We start from the raw sequence: 16423 nt of genomic DNA, 5'->3' as shown, positions 1-16423 counted from the left end.
TTTTTGCTAACCAAAATGATATAATTCTGAGGTGGGCTTGGTAATGGTGAGTCTCCCATACCCCGCTAAGAGTTCAACAAAACTCTCGAATTCCGATGAGGGATATGGAATTTGCCAAAAATAGTGGGTGGTGCTATTTGATTTAAAGACCCGAATCAAATGGCTTAAAATCAATCAATTTATATTCGTTATGTATTTGTTTACCAATATATTTGCAAACGCTATCCAAAACTTGACAAAGAAAAGCCGAATGCTTTAATTTCCGGACTTAGTTCTACAATCCCATAGATTGTCTTTAATGGCTTGTAGATGTAACTAAGTAGTCTCATCCTCACAATCTTCCTATTGATAATGTATCATTGGAAGAATATGTTAGATAAGTCTAACATGAGAAGGACAACACTTTTAAATGTCATAATTCTTCAAATACAAATTGTTGTATGAAGAAATAAGAGTTGCTTTGAACAACCCTTAATCAACACAAACTTTAGTGCTTGTCTCTTTGTTACACGAACAAGGAACTTGAGAAGTAAGCACAAGGGCATGGACGCTTTATGTGCCATGATTCTTCACTTACAAATTGTTGTATGAAGAAATGAGAGTTGCCTTGAACAACTCTTGAAAGTTTGTTATTATGTTTAGAACATAATGGTTGGTTGACAAAAATAGTCCATTTATATGGACTTATGATGATTTTGAATCATTGAGTGTTGAAGTGTTAAAACACTTAACGAGACGGAAACTAGGCAAGGACTTCACCTTTGTGTCCCTATCCTAATGGTTCACTAAGTTTATTGTAAACTATAGTGAACAATAACCGCACGCTCTCCAAATCGTTTGATGTGTATAACACATTTGAAATAAGTTTCAAGAGAGAGTGGGAGTTTAGGGACCATGACTATTGTAATCAAAAGGGAAGTCAAATGAAGAAGGCAAAATAACTCCAAGGGAACAAACTTTCTTTATGAAAGGATGGACATTGGAAGGGGTATTTGCAAGAAATGTCTTGCAAGTGTCAAGAACACACCTTTCGAAGGTGTTGTAATATGTTCTTGAAATAGTTCAAAACAGTTGGTTCTTCTACTTGAATGCTTGATTCCGTATTAGTAACTATGTTTTACAATTGTTGTAAAAGTGTGCTAATAAGAAGTAGAAGATTAATGAGAGAAGAGAAAGTACTTCACATTCGGAAAGTGAATAAAATATAGATCTCTGCGAAATCGGATTGTACTTACTTCCTCATATGAACTACCAAAGAAATTGGAAAATACTAAAGATTGTCTTTACATTCCAATTTTAAGGAACTTAAATCCGTCACTATAGTAGAGATGGAAAAATGTTTTGTTTGACAAAAACATTGTTCTTTATTAATCAATAATTAGATTATTGTAATTTAATTGGTTGTCTCTATAGTAGAGATGATGTGGTAGTTTAACTGTTTAGAATACGATGATGCTTAAAACCCAAAAGGTTGCAAGGTAGTGACTAATCCCAACTGAGTTGTGATACCTCTAAAACATAAGTTACGAGTTGGTCATAGATGGATGCTTTGGATCGTTAGATCCGGATCCAATACCTTCTTGTTAAAATTGTATAGAGGCGAAATGTTCGAATCTTTATTCTTTTGGAAAGAAGAAAGAATCACAAAGTTGTTGAGGTTAATTCACTTAGATGTTAGTGGCACTTGTCCACAACATAATACTACTCATGTTGTATGACATTCACCGAAGATCACTCTCGGTTGGACTATAGTTTATTTTGAATAAACACAAGTCCGAATACTTTGCAAAAGGTTTCAAAGAATTCAAGAAATGTAAGTAGATGAGTAAGACGTCTAAAGTATTTACCTCCTTAGATTTAATCCAAGGAAAAAGTAACACTTTAGATTAATTTCCTTGAAAAATATCAAGGAAAATAGCATCGTAAGATAATGAATTTCTCCATTAGGAGAAGAATGAACATGAATAAGATTTAGTTCGTTGGACATTATCAATTACCCATATATATATGATATATACTTCTAAGACAACCTAGTTCCTATACCACAAGCTCCAAGGTAGTCCAAGAAGGATTTATAAACCGTCTCAGTTGAATGGTTTGGACATAATATGGGTTTCCGAAACCATTATTAAGATAGTCTTGATAATATATGTCTAAAACTATAAATCACAAGACAAGTTAGTTGTAGAGATCCATCCATCATGGATCTTAGCAAGCTAGTGGGAGCTATAAGCGTCTTATGAGAAAAGATCAATTGTTTGATTTCTCATAAAGATGTAAATGAATCTTTTGTTTACTAGGTTTACAAAAGATTAGTGGGAGTTGATCATATTCCTAAATTTGAATATATATACATGATATATATTAATTTTGAAAATGAAAGGAATTCTTCATCGTTAAAGTTATGACTTTAAACATTCTATAATGATAGAATGTATATGGGAGACATAGTCTATATACATGGGATGGAAATCTATAATGATAGATTTCAAGATATAATTGGATTATATCAATCCCTAAAATAGACAATGAAATGCTAGGAAGTTTCTCATATGATGATAAACTTCAATTAGAATGACAATTCTAGTGAGACTAGGAAGTTGTTCTTCTCAAAGGGAATGTACCCTTTGACTCCTAAAGAAATAATACGTAAATAGAATCCTTTATGCATACGCAGAAAGGTGATTTATGTATTACATATTTTATGAAAACATTGATATAAGTTGTACCTAGAACGGTACAAGATGATATCAGTGCAAGCCCAGGATCAGAACCATGGCAACTGTCAAGTGAATCCTTAGGTATTTAAGAAATACTAAGGATGGATTCCTCAAGAATGAGGAAGAATTAGAGTAACGTAATGGAAGCGTAAATGTATTAGATTATGAATCTAATCCATCATAGAATATCTCTTCATTATGAATGAAGTGATAATGAGATATCTCTTTAATATGACTAAAGAGATATTTGGGTGGAAACGTTAAAAGTAAATGACTTTAATGTGTTCCATCATGTATGCAAAATATATTGCCATATAGAAGCTTACAACATTGTTGTTTGGATGGGAAAGTTCATTCATGAACTCTCCATTCGGTTCCAACCAGAAAGTGTATGACACTAATGGGGCGATAGCTCAAGCTAGGGAATCAAGGTCTCATCAAGGTCCGAACTCAAATGAGAGACTGAACCACATGATTGAGAATCATGTATAATGGTGACGTCGTTATTCTCAAGGTTGCTTCTATGGATAACATATAGATATCCATTGTCTAGGCCTACTACTCAGCCATTTATGAAATGACTACAGAAGAGGTATCATCACTGATGACTAAGCTGATTGGCTCTAGTGCAAGTGGGAGATTGTTGGAAATGTACCCTAAAACCAATCATATGATGATACTTTATGGACATTTCACATGTTAAACTAATCTAGTTTAATATTAAGGGCAAACATTATTGTTTGAGCCGTCTCATATAAATGTTATATGCTTAAACGATAAGTCCAAGGAATATGTGATTGGAAGAATGCGATCTAAAGAAGTTAGATTCATGAGACCATTCTTTCGTTGACACATCCTAAACGTTCCTGATCATAGGATTGTCAATTGGGCATTGACAGTCCGTTAAGATCAGTACGTGCTATGTCTTCTCTCAGGGAGAGTGACTAGTCTCGAGTCATTGGTGTGTGTGACATCAAGACAAGTACGTAGGTGCTCAATAGAGAATGAGTTCACTGAACACGATCAACGAAGAGTTCTCATATTCATGTCACATGAGAACTCATGGTTGGGATAATGCAAATTAGTCTTTTGACCTGAGGCATCACAGTTGTCTTGTGGTTAGGTCCTTAATCTTTGATTATGTCAAAGTCACTCCATCATGAGGGTGTCCATGGCATCGTTGGGGTTAAGCCACTTAGCCATGGAGGCAAGTGAATGCGCAACAAGGGATCTCTAACCTTCAAACTGTTTGAGGGAGAATACTCTATGATATGATTTTGAAGCTTTGGCCAAAGTATGAATGAGATTTAGGAATGTGTTCCAAATCACATTCAAGGTAATCATATAAGCACAAGACTCACATTGGATAATAGACATGAATAAACTATCAAACCAAACAATGTGGTCAAGAGTATTGTATTAGAGAAAGACCGTATTGCATTTGTAATCCTAAAACTGAATAGGTTCTCCACCTCTTCTGATTAGCTTGGGTAACCATGACATGCTGCTAGGCGTCAACCATGGTTTGTGGAAGCCCTAAAAGTGTATTATCACTAACGGGAGAATTGAAAGTAAGTTTCAATTCACAATCGATTAGAAAGAGTTTTAATCGCCCACTGCCTCGCTAAAAGGAACCTAATGGATCGTTCACCGAGTAAGGTAGAGTTTGAAGAAACAACGGAGATGAGTAAGAATAATTAAATGGTTTAATTATTTATCTAAGGCTAGGATTAATTAATATGTTAATTAATCAAACGAATAAGTTCGTTAAAGACCTCGGGTTAGTTTTGGGCCGCAAGGCCCAATGGGATTTGAATGTCAAGCCCATTAACTCAAGTTGTATGACAACTTGAATAAACAAAGGGCTTGAAAGCCCAATAAACCCTATAGGCTTGCCATGTTAGAAGAATAGGGCTTTTGGTCCATTAGGTCACTTATTTGAAGGGACTATATAAAGGACTTTATAGCCTAAAATTTACATATGGTAATTTTTGGGGAAAGGATGAGAACACAAGCTCTCCTTTCTCTCTAAAATTTAGGCCACCTTGGAGGGATCATCTAGCAATCAAACTCCTCCAAGGTCACTCATTTCTTCTTCATTATGCCTTGGTGATGAATCATTAGAGGTTCTCAATTTTGGGAACTTGGAGAAACCTTTTCATCCATCCAAATCCATGGATCTAAGATGCAAGGAATGAAGGCCCTCTCTTTGGGTGATTAGCCTTTGCTTATGCAAAGAGGAATCTACAAAGGTATTGATTTCTCAACTCACTTTGTTTTGAGTTGAGTCTTGGTTCACCTATCTACTAGGCTTTGAATTTCATGGGTAAATGTTTTGTTTTAAGTGCATACAAGCATGATTCCGCCTTTAATTGTTAATTGCATGCTATTGATGTTGCTTAAATGAACATGTTTTTCACAAATATTCCTTCACACTCTCCCATCCATCATCCATAAACCCTAATAACCCAACAATGCATCACAGCCGCACCTAATATTCACCCTAACCCTAAGCCATTCAACCTAATTCACTCCCCAAAACCGTGCATACACATTCAGCCATTTAATTCACATATATGCCTCTCCCATTCATACACTAATCAGCCACCATAACCCTAAAATTCTCACTCTAATCCGCAAGTTTCCCATTGATTTTCACCCTAATAACACAAAATTCCATCTCAGCTGTACCTTGTTCTTAACCCTAGAATCTCACCCATTAATTCCCCTAAGCCGTGCATTCCATCACTCCTTCTCTATACAAACCGTGCATATTATTCACAAAAAATCATTCAGCCACGGAGATAACCTAATACAACAACCAGCCACCATTCCCTCCATTCTCTCCCATTCTATTCCAAAGCCGCAGCCACCATCTCAGATTCTTTCCATTCCAACCGCCTTCTCCACCATAGCACCACCATACAACCCTTCATCCATCACTCCACCACCTTGCCGCACCACCAAACAGCCCTAAACCTATCTATAACCCAGAAATTCACCCAAAATCATCCTAAAACCAATCTGCCGCAAAAGGAGAAGAGGAAAGAGGAGCTTCGACGCGCACCAATTCACGTGGATTCAATGGGCGTTCTAGGTGTAATCATTCCTTTGTGCTTTATGTTTAAATTCAATTGTAATTCTCTTTTTGTGACCATGAGAGGCTAAATCCCCCTAGTTAGCTAGGGGGTGATTCGAAACCATGTTTATGCTTGCAATATGAATTGATTACTTTTGGTTGGAATTTCATGAATGATTGATTCAATTCGTTTAACTGTGTGATTGATAACTTGTTTGTGTATGTTTATTGAGAGTGCACGCTTAATGTTCATGCATGAATTTGACGCTAGAATATAAGTGAGTTTCACCTAATAGTTATGAACTTATATTCACAAGTAGTGGAGGTTGCTTATAAATAATCGCGTTAAATGAATTCTTGGCACTAGTTTCATGCTCATCATAGTAACGAATGCCTCGTCAACACTTATAGTTTTCATGATGTTTAATGATCTTTGATTGTATCTTTATTGTGCTTTTCACGTAAAGGACTTTTGGAGAATGTTTTGAATTGCGTTGCGCTAACCCATCCAATTCATTAACTTAAGGAGAACTTGACGGTTAATTTAAGCGGACCTAATTAACCCGGAGTGTTGAGTTTCATAATTTATCGAAAGACCAACTGAAAATCAAAGTGTATGCAAGTGTGACATGTGTGGAGAAGAACCTTCTAGTTAGCATTCATCCATATTTTCATTACATTCATCTTTAGAATCTGCCTTAATTTACAATCTGTGCATTTTAGTTATTTTCGTCAAAAACTCAATCCCCCCTTACTTTTGTGTCCAATTTAGTTAGAAAGTATCTTAGTTTGTGTTTTTAAGCATTTTGATTCATTCTATTACGCAATTTCGTCCAAAGTTACCAAAGTGCTCAAAACTGCCCAGAAAGTGATTTTAAGGCAGTTTTGAGTATTTTGGGGCTGTTTTGAGTCTTGTGATTTGTTTGAGTGTTTTTATTGTTAGTTTTGCATTCTTTGAGTCTAGTTTAGTGTTTCAAACTTTATTTTACGTTTTTGAGTCAGTTTCCAAGTGATTTTGCAATCCCTCCTAATCCCCGGTTAAGAACGATCCCTACTTATTTATATACTACAATTGTCACAAGAGGGTTTTAATTTGTGTGCTTACTTAGTTCGCATCACTTACCCGTTTGTAATTGAAATGGACGAACGAGATTGATAAGTAAGCTACCATCTCTAATCTGAACCATTAGGTTTAGTTTTACCCTAGGTTCCCTATCTCTCTTGTCTCAAGCCCTCTCTTGTCTCAAGCCCTCGATTGTGTCACTGGAGACTAGACCTCGAACTCTCTCCTTTCCGTCACTCTCTGTCAGTCATCTCCTCCACCATCCTGAGTGTGATCTTGTTATTTTCAGAACAGTTCAATGGGATTTGGCAGCTGGGTGAGAATCCAAATGGGTAGCGAACTGTTTTGGCGGATTTTCCCGATCTGCATGTAGGTATGAAAAATCTTCTCGATTCTCATTCTTGGATTTTCTCGATCCACAAGTGGGTATGAAGGATCTTCTCAATTCTCATTCTCTCATCCTCTACGACATCACCATCATCGGACTCAAACTTCGAGTTACCGGCTCCACGTCCACCACCATCTTCGGAGCTCAACAACCTTCAAGAACCGACCTATGCGCTGCCTCCACTTCCTCTATCACTTCTCGACAACCCCAATTCCTTCGGTAACTTCCGATTCTCATTAATTTTCTATCTTTTAGCTTTCTGTTGTGATGGTTTTGTTTGAGTTGTGCATTAAGTTTTGATATGTTTTGCTTATGAAGGTTGTTTCTGTTGTGATGGTTGCTTCTATTGTGATGGCTATTTCTGATTCGGGTGCACCAGATTGATTCCTTGGTGACAACGCTACACAGAAGCTTCAGATTCAAAGGCAGTACGCTTGCATTTACCTTTTCTTCAGATTCAAAGACTATAACTGTTACAATCTGGAGGATTTACTCAAAATGTCAACAGAGATGCTAGGGAAGGGAATAAAGAGGATGACGAAGACCAAACTTTAGGCGTGAGTGAAGATTTGGACCCGTGGGGACCCATAGGAGCGGGCCCATTTCAACAGTCCAGGTTAGGTCTGGATCCTATTTTGAAAAATCCAAAATCCGCCCTGCCCCGCCCCGTTATATTTACAAACAAGCCCGGTTCAGTTCCTTCAATTTAAGGCCTAGCCCGGCCCGTGCCCACCCCTAATATGGTTTATTCACTGTCACTTCCACAATATTGAATGAATTAATGCCTCTTATGACAAATTAACATCATGCATTAATCAATTAGTTCTGCACTAATTAATTTGTTAAGGAAAATAGAAAGGTTCTTATAAAGTGATTAAGATATATAGATGAATATGTGAAGGTACCAGCTACCTTTGATTAGAGGCTACTTAATTCTGAATCAAAGAAACTCTCTCTCTCTCTCTCTCTCTCTCTCTCTTTCTCTATCTATCTATCTCTTTCTCTTTCTCTCTCTTTTTCTCTCTCTAGCTACCTTTGATTAGAGGCTACTTAATTATGAATCAAAGAAACTCTCTCACTCTCTCTCACTCTCTCTCTCTCTCTCTCTCTCTCTCTCTCGTGTCAATTTATTTCCCATTAATTCTGGCAATTGAAATATAAAAAGTTTAAAACTCAAAATAAAACAGCTTAATTCTGAATCAAAGAAACTCTCTCTCTTTCTCTCCCGCTCTCTCTCTCTCATGTCAATTTGTTTCCCATTAATTCTGGCAATTGAAATATAAAAAGTTTAAAACTCAAAATAAAACAGCTTAATTCTGAATCAAAGAAACTCTCTCTCTCTCTTTCTCTCCCGCTCTCTCTCTCTCTCTCTCTCATGTCAATTTGTTTCCCATTAATTCTGGCAATTGAAATATTAAAAGTTTAAAACTCAAAATAAAACAGCTAGGTTCGATTAGTATTACGGTCTAGTGATATTTTTCTTCACTTGTAAGTGAGATTTTATGTTCGATTCTTGCCAAAGACGAATTTGAACCACATTATTAATAGCCTATTGTGATGCTAAATCCAGTCATTTCCACTTGATGTAAATAATATCATTGTTCGAAAAAACAAAAAACAAGAAGGACAATGATTGTCTGCCCTTCCACTTCCGGTGCCCTCCCGTGCCCTTCCACATTAACATTTTATATTACTATTCATTTTTATCTTATTATCTCTATAAAGAAACAATATAAAATGTTGACGTGGCTTAACCGTGACCACGCAAAACAGGAGGGCACGGGAGGGCAGACAATCCTTGTCCAAACAAGAAACAAAAAACAAAAAACAAGGAAAAGAAGAAGAAATATGGCATTGAATAGGTGGATCCCTTAAAGGAACACATGGATCTTAAAGAGACATCTAGGAATTTGTTAATCAATATAATTATTTGATTTGAATCTATGTTCAATGTCATTCCTCCTTACCAACCCTTGTAACCCCACCACAGGGACCACACAATACAATTACAAAATTATTGTGATACAAATTTAGTAGAGGAAGAGGGAGACCGACAAAGAGAAGGCCTTAAGGAATTTATGAGTGATTTTTTTTTAGGAAAATTAATGGAAACGGCTTAAAAACTTTGAGTTTGATAAGGACAAAATAAAGGGTAATAGTATCAGGTTTGACTTTTTAATGTAAAAATGTGATTTTTTGTTAAAATGAACAGTACCGCGAGCTTTTCGTTAAAACTCCCTCTTTTTTTTTTTGATGTATTGTGCTTTTTATTTAGGTTTTTTATATTAGCACTCCACAAAATGTTGAATGCACCTCACATTAAAATTTAATATTAAATGATTAATTTACCCTACTATGCGAGGTAATTTTGACTTTATTAGGTTTTTAAAAATTAAAAAAAAATTCTAAATACATCTCAAATCACTTTTAACGTATTATTTATCTTCTTCATCCAACCCTCTATTGTTGAGCAAAACCCTAACCAATGAAACTACAAACATGTAGATTGAGAAATTATTTTTGACGAATGAAACACGAAATCGATGTTTTGGAAGCTTCACATGAGGTCAGATTTCATATTTTTTATTGTTTTAGTGATTTTGACGACATCGATAATTATTTAATCTTGCTTTTGCTATGTTATTCAAGCTACTATGTTTGTATTCATCTTTTAGGGATCACAGAGATTACATGAAGAATTAAAAACCTAAAATTACTACCAAATATTAAAAACAAACGACATGGGTTTTAATGGTGGAATTGAAAACAACCCACATATGCTTTAAATCCCAGACGGCATCTTTTGTCAAAATTCTAATTGGCATTTTTTTTCCAAATTAAAAGCTTTATAAGATTTGAGAAATGTGGGGTGTATAGAAAATATGGGGTGTATGTAGAAAATGAAAGGTTTATATTGAGAATGTGAGGTGTGAGGGTATTATGGGGAAGTATGTGGGGTGTATTAAGATAATTTTTCATTGAAAAACCAAATGTGGGGTGTATTAAGTATGTGGGGTTTATTCAACAATTTGTGGGGTGTTAATATAATAAGCCTTTATTTATACTAATAAGAGAGAGAAATTTACTTCTCAAGTAATACAAGTGTGTAAATACTAAAATAAGGACGGCAACACTCCACTTTGAGTGTGTAAATACTAAAATAAATGGTGGATTGGGTCTTCATGTGATGATGTAGAATTATTTGATGAAGTGGTCTCGTTTAGTTAGCACAATGAGCGAATATGTCTCTAAAAAATAAAAGAAAGAACGAATAAGTAGTAAAACTTAGAAAACTTGGCTCTAGTAAAAACCTATATTGGATAATACCCATAATCAAGAGAAATGTGAGAAGTTGCATTACGTCAAATCTAAACGCATTCGGAACACAAGTAGAATGCAGACAAGGTATGACCATCCTAGGATAGGTGCCATGTTAAAACCTCCTCAAGTCACGAAAACTAGTGGGAAAAAAAAAGCTCTAAATCCAAGTGATAAAGAGTACATTACGGTCAAGTGAGTATACTTTTGAATGCTCACCCTGAATTTAACAAAACTTCCAAATGAGAACTACAAATTGACAATTTACTCATATTAATTCCTCAGACAAACTTTTGAAAGGTAAACATGGATAATGACTTTGTGAAGAGGTTGGCAAGGTCGTCTTGAAATAGGATGATCATAGATTGGATGGAAACGATGAAAATATTTGAATGTTAGCTATAGAAGACCCTGATCTAAAATTCTTCAGTTTGTTAGCGCATCAATGAGAGCATGCTAATAATGTGTTGTAGTATGAATTTAGTGAGCAAAGAAAGGGGGAGATCAACTAGAGAACGGCTTGAGGAATTTGTGAGTAATATTCCTCGTACGTTATGCCTTTATTTTATACTAATAGAAGAGAACAAAATTTTCTCTCCAAGTAATACGAGTTTAAAAAGGAAAGATCTTCTAGATTTCAGTTCCTATACATAATCTCATAGGATTTCAATAATTACACTCCTAATGCAATTAGGAATGCAAAAGAAAAAAAAACATGGCTTTATCGTCACCACATTGGTACTCAATTTTCCATTTTATTTGGTATCAAATTGCGATTCACATGAATCAAATTTAAAATTTCACATAATGAGTCAACTATAGTCATTATCTCTGCGTTTTAGTTTTATTTATTTTTTATTTATAACAATATGTTTAATAAACAGAATAAAGAATGAATGAGAGAACTTAGAAATAAGAAGAATAAAGAAAGAGAATTAGATTAACTACCCCTATCTAGTTGATCTGATTACTAATATTTAGGTATTTGACACATAAGAAAGTTTCGAAATGAATTGATTCTCATTCCTATATTTTAATAAATTTCAATTTCCATTCAATAAACATGCCTAAGAGTGAAGAATATGAATTAAACCACACAATAGACCAAAACTCGTCATACACTATATTGGAACATAAGAGCAGACGCAGAGCCATGCTTCAACCCCAGATGGCCTACCCCCCTTCTGGGCAAAGTCAGGTATAAAGCTATATACTAGGGAAAAAAATTGTAGCAATAGTTTCTCAACTATAACTGAATTGGAGTAATGGTCCCTCAACTAAAAATCCATGATAATTGGTCCCTTAATTAATCAAAACATGTAGCTACGGTCCTTTTTGTTAACTTCGTCCAAACTTCTGTTAAAATGAGTCATGTGCCACACACGTGAAGCTAAATCAAAATGCAAATATGAAAAAAAGAAGAGAAAAAAAAAAGAAAGAAAACTTGTAGTAATGGTCCCGCGACTTTAATCCAATTGTAGAAATGGTCATTCCCCGATGATTCATTTGAAGGAAGTTTTGAATGAGTTTATGAAAATGATCATAACTACACATTTTGATGAGTTAAGAAACCAATGGTCACAAATTTTTAGTTGAGAAACCAACGCTCCAATTAGATTAAAATTGAGGAATTATCGTTACAATTTTTTTTTTACTAGGCTTTGATTTAGTGGGTTTAAGAAAACTTGCTACTGACATATAGCTTGTGGACCCCTCCGCCCCCCCCCCCCCCCCAAAAAAAAAAACAAAACCCCACCAAAAAAATATTGAAAAATGTTAAAAAAGGCCAAAAACCTTTATATAATAGGTTGCAATAGATATCAATGGTTGACATGGTAATTTTCCTCTATACAAACCATAATAGAAGAAAGAGGTGTGCTATCCACACACCCCATTTTACTTCTCACACATCTCTTGTTGATTTTTGTTCCTTGATCTTCTTTAATTCATTCGATCCGACGGCCAAAAATTAAAAAGGTATGTGAGCAGTAAAAAGGGGTGTGTGAATATCACACCCCTAGAAGAAATTCAAGCATGGAATCATTTTCTTGGTTTATTTCTGGTCCCCTCGCATATGAAATCTTCAACTTCGCCTTAAGACCTTACACTCACATTTAAAAGAAAAATAAGTACATGGTAATCATAAGCGACTGTCCTTGTCTCTTTCCTTACTTTGTCATATTGATCAATTCTGCTGGAGTCGTTTTACTAGTTAATCAAAATAATAATTCATAATCATCATTAATTATTATCTTTTAATAACTAAAGAGACAGTGGGATCAGTACGTAGCACCATATATTTTTATAGACACGGTTGGAGAAGGATGAATCGAAAGATACTAAACAAGTAGTGCTACTCTCCGTATATCATATGGAGTCCTCCTCACCTACTGATCATGCAAGTGGTGGCCAATGCCGTACCCAAATTGTCTCAAAAAAATGTAACTCTATATTTCCATCCATGAAGAAGTATCAACACTCTTCTCAAAGAACACCGTCATTTTCTTCCTCATCATCCTCGTCTTCATCTTTCGTATCGTCGTCTTGTAATCTCGATCGTGATTCTTCTCCTGCTATTAGTCCAGCCACCTCGCTTCGATTTTCTGGCGTCCCTTTCTCTTGGGAACTTGTTCCCGGAATTCCAAAGAAACCTAGCAGCAACAACAAGATGGAATTATTTTCCTCACTGAAGCGCCTCCCACAGCCTCCTCCCAGAGTCAGTAATCAGAAAATCACCTCAAAAAAGTTGATCGTGGATGATATTCAGGTGAGACACAGCAACTCCAATGGGCAAGGGGCATACAGCTAATTATCTCCCAAAGGATCCGTTCTTTGCTGCATTGGTTGAGTGTTCCAAGGACGACAACAGCGACGACAATGATCAAGGATACTCAAGTGGTGGTGCTGCCTGTTGGAACCTAAATTGCTTCTGCTTCCAAGGATCGAAGGCAGCAAGTGCAGGTTCAGTGGATGAGTTGCTGCTGAGTTGAAGAAGAAAGAAGAAAACAAAGGGTTTTTAGAACCTAAGGGCTAGTTTTTATTTAAAGCTTTTGTTTATGTGAGTGACAAGTATGCACTCTAGATTAGATCAATTAAAACTCCAATGAAGGGCTAGGATTAAATCTGGAGAAGAGTAGGTGAAATTCATAATACATATTTGTCCCCTAGCACAATTTAGAGATAAGTTTGTGAGTTGGCAATGTACCAAAACCCTACAAGCATTCTCTATATAAATGAAAATATGGCTAATGCATTTGCACAGCCTTGTAGTCTGTAGCCGTCAAAACCTAGAACATTCTTTATTCCATTTTGTCATTTTAAATCCCTAAGAAAACTAATCAAACAGTGACACAAAACACACCAAGATACAAACTTTATCATGGTATCAAAGCCAGGTTGCTGATCTTTCTATTTTCTGGCCGTTTTCTGTGCTTTTTGGTATCTTTGGGAGCATTTAGATAGTGTCTACAACCCTCAGTACCAAGTATCAAGCCTACAAATGGGGAAAACTATGATTTTTGGAGGATAAGGATGACTACCATTTTCAAGTCTTATGCCCTTTGGGATATGGTCCAATATGGGTATGAGCTACTTGAGGTAGAGGTGGATGTCCTAGAGGGGGGTCTCATAGAAAAACAAATTGCAACCTTGAACTAGAATCGAATGGATAATGCTAGAGCTCTTGGAATCATCCAAGGAGCTATCTCCGACACCATCTTTCCAAGGATAGCAAATGAAGAAACTGCAAAGGGTTCTTAGGAGGTTTTACAACAAGAATACAGAGGAGACACCAAATTAAGAAAGGTAAAGCTTCAATCCCTTAGAAGACATTTCGAATATACAAGAATGAGGGAAAATGAACTGTTGAAATACTACTTTTCTAGGCTATTTGATGTTGTAAACCAAATGAAAACCTATGGTGAAAAACTGCCAAATAAAAGAGTTGTCCAAAAACTATTTATGAGTTTGACTAAACCTTATGATTCAATAGTGGGTGTTATTGAAGAAACAAAAGACACAAAAACTCTAAGTGTGCAGGATGTAATGGCATCTTTGAGAGTCTTTGACCAAAGACTTTAGAGGCATGCTGACTCTGCCACTAAGAGAGCCTTTCAATCTCTTAATATTGGTTCTAGTAGTCAAGCTGGGGCAAACAAACAGAAATCACAGTGGAAAGGTTAGTCTGAGAGATGGGAAGGAAATGGATATCAAAACCCAAGACACCCTAGACCTAACTATATTAACAACACCAGTGAGGGTCACAAAATCAAACAATTGTGTAAGCACTATGATAAATCCCATTTTAGGGAATGTTGGTTCAAGGGCAAGCCTAAATGCCACAAATGCAACAAGTTTAGGCATCACATGAAAGAGTAGAAGTCAAAAAATGTACAGCATGTGAACTATGCAAATCAAGTGGAAGACAAATATGTTATGCGCTATCAGTGCCAAAGTTGAGAAAAATCCTGAAGTATGGTACATTGATAGTGGCTGCAGTACCCATATGACTGCACATGAGTCAGTACTTATTGATATTGACACTGGTTTCACAAGAAAAGTAAAAATGGGAGATGGGAACATTGTTAAAGCCACTAGAAGAGGAACTCTAGTTATTGAAACCAGGAACTCTAGTGCCTAGATTGGATGAAAACCTACTCAGTGTTGGTCAAATGATGAAGCATGGTTATTTCCTACTTTTTGGAGGAACTGTGGTTGAAATATTTGATGACAGGTCTCTCTCAAATCTAGTGACTACAGTAATAGTGAAAAACATAAGTTTCCCACTCATTATGAGGTATCTTAAAGAAGTGCCAAGGAAAGCATGTGTGACAAGCTCAATGAAGCTATGGCACAAGAGACTTGGTCACTTAAACATGACAAGTCTGCAAAATTTGCAAAAGTATGAAATAGTGCAAAGTATACCAGAATTGGATCACTGCAGTAAAACCTGTGAAATGTGTGTAGACATCGAAATTTCAGTAAAACAAATGTTCACCAATGCATTAAAGTTTTGACGTGTCAAGGCATACATGGCATACGCCACGGGTTGTACAAATTGTACACATGGCGTGTGACTCAACAAAATAGGAAGAAATACCCTTGAAGGATTAAACAAGTTTTTCTTCTCATGTTGGGCAATGACAAGGCAAGCACACTTCAATCCATTACGGATCAAAACAAGTTTTTCTCATTTGGGCAATGACAAAGCATACACATTTCAAGTTTAAAATGGTGTTAAGTGGGAAATTAGGCCATAAGTTAGACCACTTCAAGTTTAAAATGGTATTAAGTGGGAAATTAGGCCATAAGTTACACCACTTCAATTTCAATATTGCATTAAGTGGGAAAATTAGGCAATGGTGCTTGGAAAGGAAAAAAATATTTTGTGGTGGTGATTCATTCTCAAAGCCTATAAATAGGCTTCTCCATCAAGGTATCAAGCATCAAGGAATTCACAAATACATTTCTCTACTCCAAAATTAGAAGAGGAATTCCCCAAATCCTTGAAGCTTTGAAACTCCAAAGCTTCCAACCATCCAAATTCCCAAGAATTCCGAAGGATCAAGAAAGCTCTCTTCGTTCTTTGTTAAATCCTCTTTCAAGATCAAGCCCCGACGGCCCTTGAAGAAAGTGTCCATCCGTTCATCCTAAGCATAAGCCCCCAACGGCCCTTTGGATCAACAACCTCAACAAATCCACACATCCAATCGTTCTTCAAGATTAAGCCCAACGCCCCTTGAAGATCCGCTCATCCATCAACCTTCAAGATCAAGCCCAAAAGCCCTTGAAGAAATCCACACAACCATTATTCAAGATCAAGCCCCAACGGCCCTTGAAGAAAACGTTCATCATTC

The sequence above is a fragment of a genome, unplaced genomic scaffold, assembly GCF_019419815.1.
Source record: "Pyrus x bretschneideri cultivar Hongxiangsu unplaced genomic scaffold, Pyrus_bretschneideri_v1 Contig16, whole genome shotgun sequence".
In the NCBI taxonomy this organism is placed as follows: domain Eukaryota; kingdom Viridiplantae; phylum Streptophyta; class Magnoliopsida; order Rosales; family Rosaceae; genus Pyrus; species Pyrus x bretschneideri.
This window is presented reverse-complemented; position numbering follows the sequence as displayed.